The sequence below is a fragment of the Chenopodium quinoa genome, unplaced genomic scaffold, assembly GCF_001683475.1.
Source record: "Chenopodium quinoa cultivar QQ74 unplaced genomic scaffold, ASM168347v1, whole genome shotgun sequence".
Lineage (NCBI taxonomy): Eukaryota > Viridiplantae > Streptophyta > Magnoliopsida > Caryophyllales > Amaranthaceae > Chenopodium > Chenopodium quinoa.
The window spans coordinates 87,759-99,611 of NW_018742730.1; positions in this window are offsets into that span (position 1 = coordinate 87,759).

Here is an 11,853-nt window from a genome sequence, read left to right on the forward strand (position 1 = left end):
GTTGAAGAAGAAAGGGACAAAGGCTCAAGACCCTAGATAAGCCCCCAAGGTGTGCAACCTTGCTTTTGAATCTTTGTATTTTCATGCTTGAGGTGTAGCTCTCTTTTTTTTTTGCTTTAATAAGTGTGGGCAATCCCAATCATGCGGTCTATCACTCACTTGGCATTCATGTTTCTCAGGCACGGTACCGAGCACTCGATAAGAAACGCAATCTGAGACGTGTTCATATCAAAGACATGTTCATGTCAAAGACATTGGAATACTTGCCCTTTTGTACACTTTTTTGCTATTTTATTTATTTGCGCTATTTTAATCTTTTGATATACTCAAGCTTTGGTTCTTTATAAGATGCACAAGTTGCACACCATCCCATCCCGAGGTTAGGTAGATATAGGTTAAAAGATGAAGGGTTTATCATTAGACGAGGCTCAAAGTGGTTTATCAAAAAAGGATTGCATATTTGAAGGGTGAGAAGTGATATGATGTGGCTACAATGGGTGCCTCAAATCATTGGTATACCTTGTGCTTAATTCGACATGGATTTTTATTTTTATTTTTATTTTTTTATTTTTATTTTTTTGTAATACAATGCAATGATCATATGTAAGGAAATAAATGCTCATTTTATTTAAAAGGAAAAAAATAATGATCCTACAAAATATATCTAAGGAGAATAAAAAGATGCCTATGCTAGACTTATTGGGGAAAGGGTAAATAAAAAAAATAGAAAAAGATCATGAAATCTTGTCGTTGAAGCTTGCCTCTTGTCCCTTGGCTCATCATCACTTGGTGTTCTTGCCGACTGGAGGTATTGGAAGCCCGTTATTGTCGATCAAATATTGGATCGCTTCCTTTAGATTCCAATAGCTCTCAGTAGTATGACCCCTACCTTGATGGTACTTGCAGCGTACATTTGGGTTCCAACTAGGCAATCTCTTCTCAAGTGGGGGATCTTGAATGGGTCCAATAGGGGTAATGAGTTCCTTTGCATGGAGTCGATCGAAAGCATCATCGTAGCTAATTCCAATAGGGGTGAAATCCTTTCTTAGTTGCTTTTTAAATCCTCGATTATCCATGGCTAAGATTTCATTAAGGTCGAAAGTGCCAACAATGTTACTAGAGTAGGTCTTTTCGGAAGAACAAGGATAGTTGTTCTTTTTTCCTTTACAACCACTGTTACTATCGTTACTAATCTTGGCCTTCTTGTCACGCGGAGGAACATAAAGGAGATTTGAATCAATGAGGTCTTGAACACAATCCTTGAGGGCGAGACATACTTCGGTGGTATGACCACGACCTCTATGGTATCGGAAATAAGATTTTGGATCCCAATTGGGAAACCGTTTTTCAGGCGGAGGGTCTTGACTGGGACCAATGGGGTGAATGAGACCTTGATCGTGAAGATAGTCAAAATCTTCATCGTAAGTCATTCCTATTGGTGTGTATTCTTCAATGGTCCGTTTTACCCGTGGCTTAGGAGCATTGAGTTCTTCATTAAATCCTTCGCGAGAATTTTGTTCGATAACCATCACCCGATTTGCTAGTCCTTCTACCACATTCAAGAGCATGGCAACAACATCTTGCAGTTTTCGAACGTCCTCTTTTAGACTTGACGAGTCTTCCCTGGTATTATCTAAGAAAAGACTTTCATCCTCCCCAATCATGGCCACTTCATCAAGAGAGGTTATATGAGTTGTTTCGATCATGGGCTCACCTACCGGTGTGATAAGGAGTGACGGATCGAAGGATGTTTGATCTTCTGCGATGGCTAAAATCTCGGAAGTTTTATTATCATCAATCAGATCCTGAATAGCTTCTTTGAGTTTCCAACACTCCTCAGTATTGTGACCCTTTCCTTGGTGATATTTACAGTGCTTATTAGGATCCCACTTGGGTGGCTTGGCTTCTGGAACTGGATCTTTGATAGGCCCTATGGGCATGACTAGTCCTTTGTGGTGTAGCTTCTCAAAAGCTGTTTCATAACTCATACCAAGTGGAGTGAACACTCTTTTCGACCTTTAGATTCGTGATTTAGAGGCGTTCGTAGCATGTACTTCATTAATGGGAGGGGAAGAAGAAGGATGGTCGTTCTTCTTTCCTCTCGCACTATTATCTTTCAGAAGGTCATCTTCAATGTCAATGCCTATATTATACACATCCTTGAAAGTATTCAAGTTGTGTTAATATTTTAAGTGCTTTTAATACTTCCCTTGGAGATTCTTTATAAACATCCTCACAGATTCTTTTTCGGTAGGAACCTTAACCATGTTAGCGGAAATTTCCCTCCATTTGTTGAAGAAAGAAGTGAACCCTTTGTTTTCTTTTTGTTTTAACATCTCAAGTTGTTTGTGGTCTCTTTCGTCTTAAATGTTGCACTTATTTCTATTATGAAAGCGTTTATTATCGACTCCCAAGAAGAGATTTTCTCTTTATCAAGGGAAAAGAACCATTGTTGACAAATGGTTTCAAGAGATAAAGAAAACAAGGAATGAAAGACTTTCCTATCAATCCCCTTAATGTTCATTATAGTTTCGAAAGCTCTTAGATGAAAGTAAGGGTTATCTGTTGCCTTGAATTTTGGGATGTCGTTGGCATTGAACTTTTGCGGAAGAAGTTCCTTATCCAGCGAAACCCCTTGTGAACTAATGCCCTGAAATTTATAGTCACTAGATAGCTTGCTCAAGCTTTCTTGCATAAGGTTCATTTGTTGTTGCTGGACAGGGTAAAGTCGTATCCCCTAATCAAAAGTAAATACCTAAATCCTCTAACTAAAGTAGATAGGGAAGTAGGGTCGATCTCCACAGAGAAACAAGTCTTTTTACTCCTAATTAATTATTATAATCTAAATTATCTAAGTAACCAATATTTATATTTGAGTATGAAACTAAACTACAAGGAAAAGGAATAGGGGAAAAACAATATATAAAAGGATCTAGGGCATAGGTTCACCAATAAATAATACTCCAGGGTAAAACATAGTAATCAATCATTGACATTGCATAATTAACATGATTAACAGGCTCTCGCAATTTATTAATCAACATAGATCTAACAGGCTCTCGCAATTTACTAGATCTAAGTTCTTATTGAAAATAGCCTTTAATATCAAATTAACATCTGCTCGATTCATCAATTTGATATTGCTATACTTTTACAAGCTGCAATTGTAAAACATTAAAACAATTCAATAGGAAATTATCATGCAATATCAATAATCAATAATAGTCAATCATCAATGCATCAATTAACCAGATTGTAAAGGGCTTTCGCTACGTATTACAATCACAGAATTAATCTACCGGTATTAAATCTCATCTCTCGAATCTCAACTTAACCATTTATAAATTAATCTGCCTATTGAAATTAGACCTAAACATTAATTCTCATCTCTCGAATCTTGAATCAATATTGTCAAACTCATGCATAAAAGATAGGCCTAATCTAGTCACAGAGCATTAAATCAATCAATAGGAAATTAATCTAGCATTGATAATTAACAACAATAATTTACCCCTTCATATTATTTATTAGATCCCCATAAACCCTAGAAATTAAACTACTCACACATATTAAAAACTAAACTAATCAAAATAATAAAATAACTCATGATCAAAGGAATAAAATAAATAACTAAGATTAAGGGAAGAGAAATCGTTACCAAAATAAATCTGGAATTAAAAGAAAGAATTAAGAACAAAGGTTTAGAGAGAGTTTAAGAGAGAGAAAACTAAGTAGAGAGAGAAAGTCTAAGAGAGAGGAGATAAGGGAAGAAGAAAGATGATAAAAAACGTATTACGGAGGAGTATTTATATTCCGTACAAAAATCCTACGCTAAAACAAATTAAAACTATGTTAAACATCTACTAAGAAAACACGCGCCCGATCGGGCTCGCCTTTTTCACAACGCCTATACTGATGTGCCGCGTCCGATCGGTCCTACGCTCACCCGATCGGGCCCGGTCTTCTTCTTCAAGTCTTGGACTTCGATTGGGCTAGATTTCTCGGCCCAATCCATATTTCCTCTCGGGTCTCGAATACATGGTCCAAATGCCTCGTGATCCCAATTACCGAGCCCTTAATCACCGACTCTCACCGTTCTTGGGCTCCAAAAGTGGTCGTGTCCTTCTAGCTTCCGTAGTCGATCCAATAAAGCCCGGGAAAATGCTCCAAGAGTGCAATTTCCTGTAAAATACAACTAAAACTACGAAAACACTAGAACACACAAATTAGTAATAAAAGTGGCCCGAAGGAGCCAAAAACACTACTAATAACGACCAAGGGATGGGGGTAAAACACTATATAAAATGGACATATCATTGCTTCACAGGGTCATCAATTTTGAGGGTTAAAGCCTTCAATGCTTCATTCACGGTAACCAATTGATTTCTAAGTTTATTGACTTCTTCTTGAGTTGCCATTATCTTCTTAGCTTTCCTCTTTTGACGGATTGGTTTATCAAAAAGTAAGACTTGAACAAAGGTGTTGCCTTTGATTAATCACCCTTCTCTCCTCGACCAAGTACTGTGGAAAAGGAATTTGGGGTTATTCATTGTTAATTATTTGACTCAACTCTATTCAACATGCATAGATGAAAGAAGGTAGGAAGGATGAATGTTGTGATGTGAAGAGGAAAAGATGTAGATGGAGAGATATGAAAAATTAGGTGTAGAATGTACCCCCAACTCAAATGACGGAAAAAACCGACTCATGCGTGAACCTAAGACATGGTCATGGTGACATATAAAAAGTGTCTGCTAAGACTAGTAAGTGTAGGTGACATGCTTTGACTCTTGTGTAAGACCATGTGACTTAGTGCTTAGACTCGATTAATGACTTAATAAGTAAAAATTAACTGAATCGACTTGAAAACTGCTCAATTAGATATAAGGTGATGACTCGAGCAATAAACCGAACTGTCGTCAAAATGACAGGATTGGCGCCTCTCTTTGCAGTGTAGCGCCAGACGACAAGACTGTCGCCAGGCGCTACACTCCACAGAGTGGCGCTGCAGTTTAGGCGCCATTGCTGGGACGTCGATCTAGAACTGCTTTCGGTATTGTTACTCTACAGGGTATGCCTAAAGTCGTACTAAGTCAACTCAGATTAAATTATTAGACTTTATTTACTCAAATTAATTAATTAATTAATTAGGTAAAGTTCTTTTAGTTATAAATCAATTTATTTCATCTTGGCACAAGTCAAACAAACGGTTAGGAAAAACACATAGAGTATGCACAACCAAAAATGAACAATTAGTCAAGTAGGCACAATATGATGCAATGAGTTTGCAATTTAACCATGGCTCTAGTTCTCTAAAGTTCGGGATATGGGTTAGTCAATAGAGGGTCCATGGTTAATTGTCCAGATGCACCGCGCGGAATCCTAACCGTGAAGGGTTGGCGCGAGTGAATGGGACACCGCGAATTCAGAAAAACTCGCTTCCATGGTTTGGTGAATTCAACATTCTCGGATGTAACCTTTGTTGCTCAGAGCGTTCAATCAGGTAGATAGTGTATGAATTCCCAGAGGGTTATGTCCATATGTAGAACACATATGGGTTTCAGGAAAGTGAGAAAAACTCAATCAGGAAGTAGGATCAAGCAAACAGTGCTAAAAACTAGTCAAAATTAGAACGCATATTTCTGGCTCGGTATTGGAAGAACTTGGCGCCAACAAACAGAGTCCAGCGCCACCTTTTGGCTTTAGCGCCTGGCGGCAGAGGCTGTCGCCTGGCACTAATGTCAAAATGTTGGCGCTAGTCTTTGTTCGCTGACGCTAGTTCCTACATGCCTCAGAAGCTTTCTGTGCTCGATAAAAATTTCCAATTTCGCGCAGCATTATTTCGATCCTAGTTGTGAAAGATATTCCTCAAATTCCCTACTAGTAAAAATCCTATGTTTTAACTAATTACGGATGGTCTTTCCAATGAGATCTTTTTTTTATGCATATGACAATAATGTTAATCAAAATTACGCACATGAAATACTTAGAACTTTTCGAGTCTCATCCACTCATTCTTAATCATTGCCGAAAATAAATTTCAGGAATTAAAATAGAAATCCTCCCCAGTGGAGTAGCCAAAAACTGTAGGGAATATTTCAAGCATTATCCCTAGCTTGAACCCCACTGTGATCATACACTAAAGTACGGTGACGTCCAAAGGGAAAGAAGATAGAGCAAAAGAGTCGCCAACAAGTTTTAGGAACTTGTAAACCATTAACGAGGTGAAGGTTACACCCCTTAACGATCCAGGAGATCGTCAACTCCAATAGGCCTGGAACCATGACTGGTAGTTCGGGGATGAAGGTACAAATCCAACCTAAAAGAAATTGAACCTGCCCTAATAATAAGCCTCTACTTTATTCTGATCGTACTCATTTGCGCTTTCTGACTAACATGCAATCAATAGGTTTACCCTAAACCTGTTTATCTATGTTGGTTGAATATTAATGCACAAATAAAACTATTATTGGCGATCACTTGAATTATAATCAAATTAACCGTAAACAAGATTATTAATTATCTTATTAAGCGTGATTACAAGTACCAATTCCCTTTAAACATGCATAAAAGGTGTGATCAAGCAATAACAATAAATATCAAGCAACATAATAATCATAACAACAATTATAATAATAATAATAAAAAAATAATCATCATCAAAATAATTATAAATCATAGAAGTAATCATGTTCATGTTAAAGCATAATAATAATAAGATCCTAGGCATAATACTAACAAGATTAATAACAAACCCTAGTATGTCACTAAACAATAAAATCAAAGCTTTAACCCTAACATGATACTAACAATCATAAATATTAGGAAGAATATAGGAAGCATCGCAGGAATCATAATAAGCATATTTGATATTATATCCTTTTCCCTAAACATAATACTAGGAAGATCAAAACGCCCTAACATGACACTAGGAATCATAATAATAACCTAAACATGATTTCTATATCATAATAACAATGCAAACAATTAAAGAACTTACTTGGATGCCTCGTATCTCTTTCTAATAACAAAATACACACGTTAGTAGCTTCAAGGAAAATAATAATCAAACAATTAAATTAAATAATTGAAAGAGAGATTTGGGACCAAACCCTCAGAAATTAAAACCTTTCACGTCTAGGGCGAAGGCAACTTCTAACAATGCTAGGTGTTTCTAAATCTTGCGAATGCGGAATTTGTATAAAGGGTTGGTTTAGAAAAGAGAGAGAAAGAAAGCTTTATCTTAGAGAGAAGAGAATTAGAGAATTGATGATTGTAAATGATTGAAAACGGAGTTTTTAGAAGGCTATTTATAGAGAAAATTAGCCAAAAAGATAAATAAAACAAATCAGAGTTTCAACGTGAAAAAACGAAGTTAGCGCCAGGCGCTAATGACTGGCGTTAGACGCTAATCTATTTTTTAACGTGTTTTCTAAATTCAGATAAAATTTGACTGTACAGGAAGATAAAATTCTATTTTCCTTAAAAACACTCTTTTATTCTGATTAAAACTCTAAAAAGTCAACAAAAGTCAATTTATCAATGCTAATTGAATTAGGAATGAAAAGAACCTTCTAGAAGAATCTAGAAGACTAAAACCATTTCTAATTGCATTAGGAATGATAAGTCCATAATAGGCCCTCCTCTAGATCATTGGGCCGCATATAAAGTTCAAACCGGGCCCAGTTTAGTAATTTGGCCATAACTTCCTCATTATTCATCGGAATTGGGCTTATAATATATCGTTGAAAAGCTCTTTTCGAGCCCCATACAACTACACCATTATTGGACCCTTGCTATGAACCAACCAAACTGGATTGGCTGTTTTCTCAAAATAGGTTTTCAAAAACAAAGAGAAAAGAAAAGAAAGTAAAACTATCCGCGTTTGGTTTTGGGCCGATTGATAATAATAAATCAGGAAGGGCCCGAAATTATCAATCGGCACTTAAAATGCTGAATGAAATTAAGATTTAAAAATGTATTTAGACGGAAAAGCGGGCTGGGAATTCCCGCGCCACGGCAGGTGCCCACCGTGTCACGGGAATCATTCCCGTCTGACGGTGGGATTTCCTGTGACACGGGAAATCTGCCGTGACACGGGAAATTCCGTGTCTTTTCCGCGTAAACCCTTAACGCGTTTTCTTCCCCGTTTACTGAAAATTTCCCGCGTCACACTAAAAATGCACCGTGTCACGGGAATGTTACCCGTCTGACGGTGGGACTTCCCGTGTCACGGTACAGTTTGCCGTGTCGCGGAATACTTTTTTAGGGTTTTTATCATTTTAGGGTTCCGTGTGCTCCCTCAGCACATTTTCTCTATAAATACCCCCTCATTTCTGATGTACGGGGCATCAATTAATTCTCTAGTTGATTTTTCTCTCTTCTATGCTCTAGCCTAAACACTAGCCTACCCTTTTTCTTTCAAAATTCCTTCTTCAAGTATTCTAAGGAATCCATACTTTACTCGTGGTTCTGTCCTTAAGCCAAGGCGTGAAAGGTAGAACTGTTTGAGGGTTTGGCCCCAAATCAACTCTACTTTATTTAATTTAATTTAATTATTGTTTTATTATTATTTCCTTGAAGTTACTAACTCGTTTATTATTTTGTAGTTGCAAACAAACAGAATAAAAGTAAGAATTATGTTCTTTTATTTCTATTATTTTTCTAACGATTTTATATTGTTGGAATTATGGTTAAATTGCTTCCAATATTAATGTTTATTGTATTGTTTTTATGATCACTATATCGCATGTTAAAGGGAATATGTAATTGAAAATCACGCCTAATAAGATAATTTGGACAACCGGTTTAGGTTCCTTTTTAATCTTGTTGTTTAATCAAGTGATCACAATATTTTAGAATAATATGTTGCATTAATATTAAACCAATTTAGCTTAATAATAGTTTGGAGCGAATTGAATATTTTGTTTGTATGCCTTTGAGATCGCAGGAATCACTTTTCACTATAAGAATCGAGTAGAGGCCAATACGGGCGAATGTGACTCCATGACTCACTTTGTACCATCATCCCCGATCCTCCTTTCGTGGTTCCGAACCATATGGAGTTAGTAATCTCATGGATTATGAATGGGGTGTAACCTTCACAGGTCAATCGTTGTTGCCTATCGTTGTCCCTTAATCGTGGTTGCCTTTTATGATCCGTGAACGGTTTACAAGTTCCTTAAAAAACTTGTTGGCGGCTCCCTACTTTCCTTGTCCCTAATCGTATATGTCAATTCCCACTTCCTATGAGTGCCAAGTATATTCACAACATGCTTTAACGTAGGCGCACTTCAAATGACGCCTACAATTAGCTTCATTAGTGACATCTAAAGTACACTCACCGCTTTTTCGTTGTTTGCATTGATCAACACATGTAGCATACTTTGCGAGGGTCGTATTTTTTGCCAACGACTCTTGAGTTGTTGAAGTTCTCTTGGCCTTCCCCCGTTGCGATGCTTGTTGTAGTAGTTTACTATCTTAGTCCAAAATGCTTCACTTGTTTGATTCTTACCATGTATCTTATCAGGTATAATTAAGCCACCTATTAATTAGAAGGTTATCTTGGGCTTTATTCTAAGATATCCTCCTCCCTTTATTATTTGAAGGTGTTGGGGTTGATTGATCATTATCAACTTCATTTTCTTCTTGAGATTCCATGGCATTAATGTTAATGTTACTAAGTGAAATATCGGACCCCGAATCTTCACCACCATGATCAGCGCCATCTTCATCTTGAGAATCCCCGACATTTGGTAAATTTGGACTGTTTAACATATTTGTAAAATAATTTGAAGAATTTTGTGTGGAGTATTGAGCAAAAGATGAAGGTGGCATAGTATTTCCCATGTTTTGGTGATGGTTAAAATATGGATGCAAATTTGGATTTACTTCAAAATTTGGGTTTGTTGGGTAATTTAGATAGGTGGGAAAATTTGGATTATTAGGTAAGTGTGATAGTTAGGGTAATTTTGATTATTAGAGTAATTATGAGTGTTTAGATAATATTGAAAATTTTGATTGTCTATTGGATAATTTGAATTTGTTGGATAATTTGGATTTGTTGAGTAATTTGGATTATTTTTATCCATAATGAAATATATGCGTTTGAAAGAGTTTATCACAAGAAAAAAAAAATAACAAATTGAGTATGATGATTTTGGTGAAATCTCATGAAGGTTCCTACTTTTATATATGAGCAAAAATAAGTAACCGTTGAACAAATTACACTTTGTGATTTTTTTTCTACTTTTATAATATAAATTTTGGTTAAAAGTTAAAAAAAAAAAAGAAATTAATGCATGAAAATATCATGCAAATACAACCGGGTAATTTGGTGGAGAAAAATGCATTCATGCATGTGTAGATGCAGAGATTCTCCTCTGCCAAAGTCATCAGTAACTTTATTAAAAGAAAAGCCAAGCCATGCAAAACGCAACTCTCATAGCTATATCAAATGTCGTTTTGATCCCACTCGCCATTGGTTCTTATTTGTAATAGTTGTTCCTTATTTCAGAAGCCCCAAGCCCAATTACCAAATAAGAAACTCCCATTTCTCACCTAAGAACTAGTTCTTATTTTTTCTCTCTCCTTAAGAACTACCTAAGAACCCCCCATTATTGATGAGTGTCATGTATTAGAATATTGTTGTCAGATATTAAAATATTAGTGTCATATATACGAATATTATTTCAGGTATAAGAATATTAGTGTCATGTATTACAATATTATTGTCAGATTTTAAAATATATATTAGTGTCGTGTATAAAAATATTATTAGTGTCATGTATTAGAATATTGGTCAGGTATTAGACTTATTTTGTTTGATAATAAGTTATATTGGTCAGGTGTTAGACTTATTGTTGTTTGATATTAAGCTGCTAATGTTTTCCAACCTCGTCAATACCTCATCATCTTCATCAACAAAGGAACTCTGACTTTTGTTTATGTAAACTTAAGCTAAAAAGTTGAGTAAGGGTATGAAGAATTTCTACATATTAATCGCATAAAATCTAATCAATCTTCAAGATTCTGAGGTGCAACACCTTTACACAAAGCAACACCAAATGGAGACTACTTATTCTTAACCGACACTACTTGGCATTGTTAAGAAAATTTCTTTTAATTTTCTGAATATTATTAATTTTTCCGCCATTATTGTTAGGGCTGTGCAGAGTACGGTCTAGACCGCACCAAACCGCAAAATTGCGGTTGCGTTTGGTGCGATTTGCGGTTTGGAAATTACGGTGCGGTTTTCAAAATTGACCAAACCGCGGTTTTGCGGTTTGGTGCGGTTTCAAAAAAAATTCAAACCAAACCGCACCGCAAACCGCAATTTAATGCAAAGACTCTTATATGGAAAGAAGACTCTTATATTGTATTTATATGTACTGAATTGTGTGGGTCATTATTAAGAAAACCAAAGTTTTCCTTTCTTATTACTCTCCGTTTCTTGTGCTTTGGAGTTGTAATGGAGTGGTTGTGGTTTACTTAATGATTTTGCTCCATGTTTGCCTTGGCATGTTACTGGGTCACTATTAACATTGAAGTAAAGCACTACTTCTTTATTAAATTATTTGCATAGTTGTATAGTTTCCAAGTAAAAATTTCATAACAAAAGATTAGCAAATAATCATTATTTGTGAGGTAAAAAAATTATGGAAAAACCGCAAACCGCACCAAGCCGTATTTTGCGGTGCGGTTTGTATAGAATTGCGGTTTGGTGCGGTTTGAAAAAATCACAAACCGCAATTTTGCGGTTTGGTGCGGTTTGAGATCCAAACCGCACCAAACCGCACCGTGCACACTTATAGTAGTTGCATATACATCCATCTATAGAATATAAATCCATCT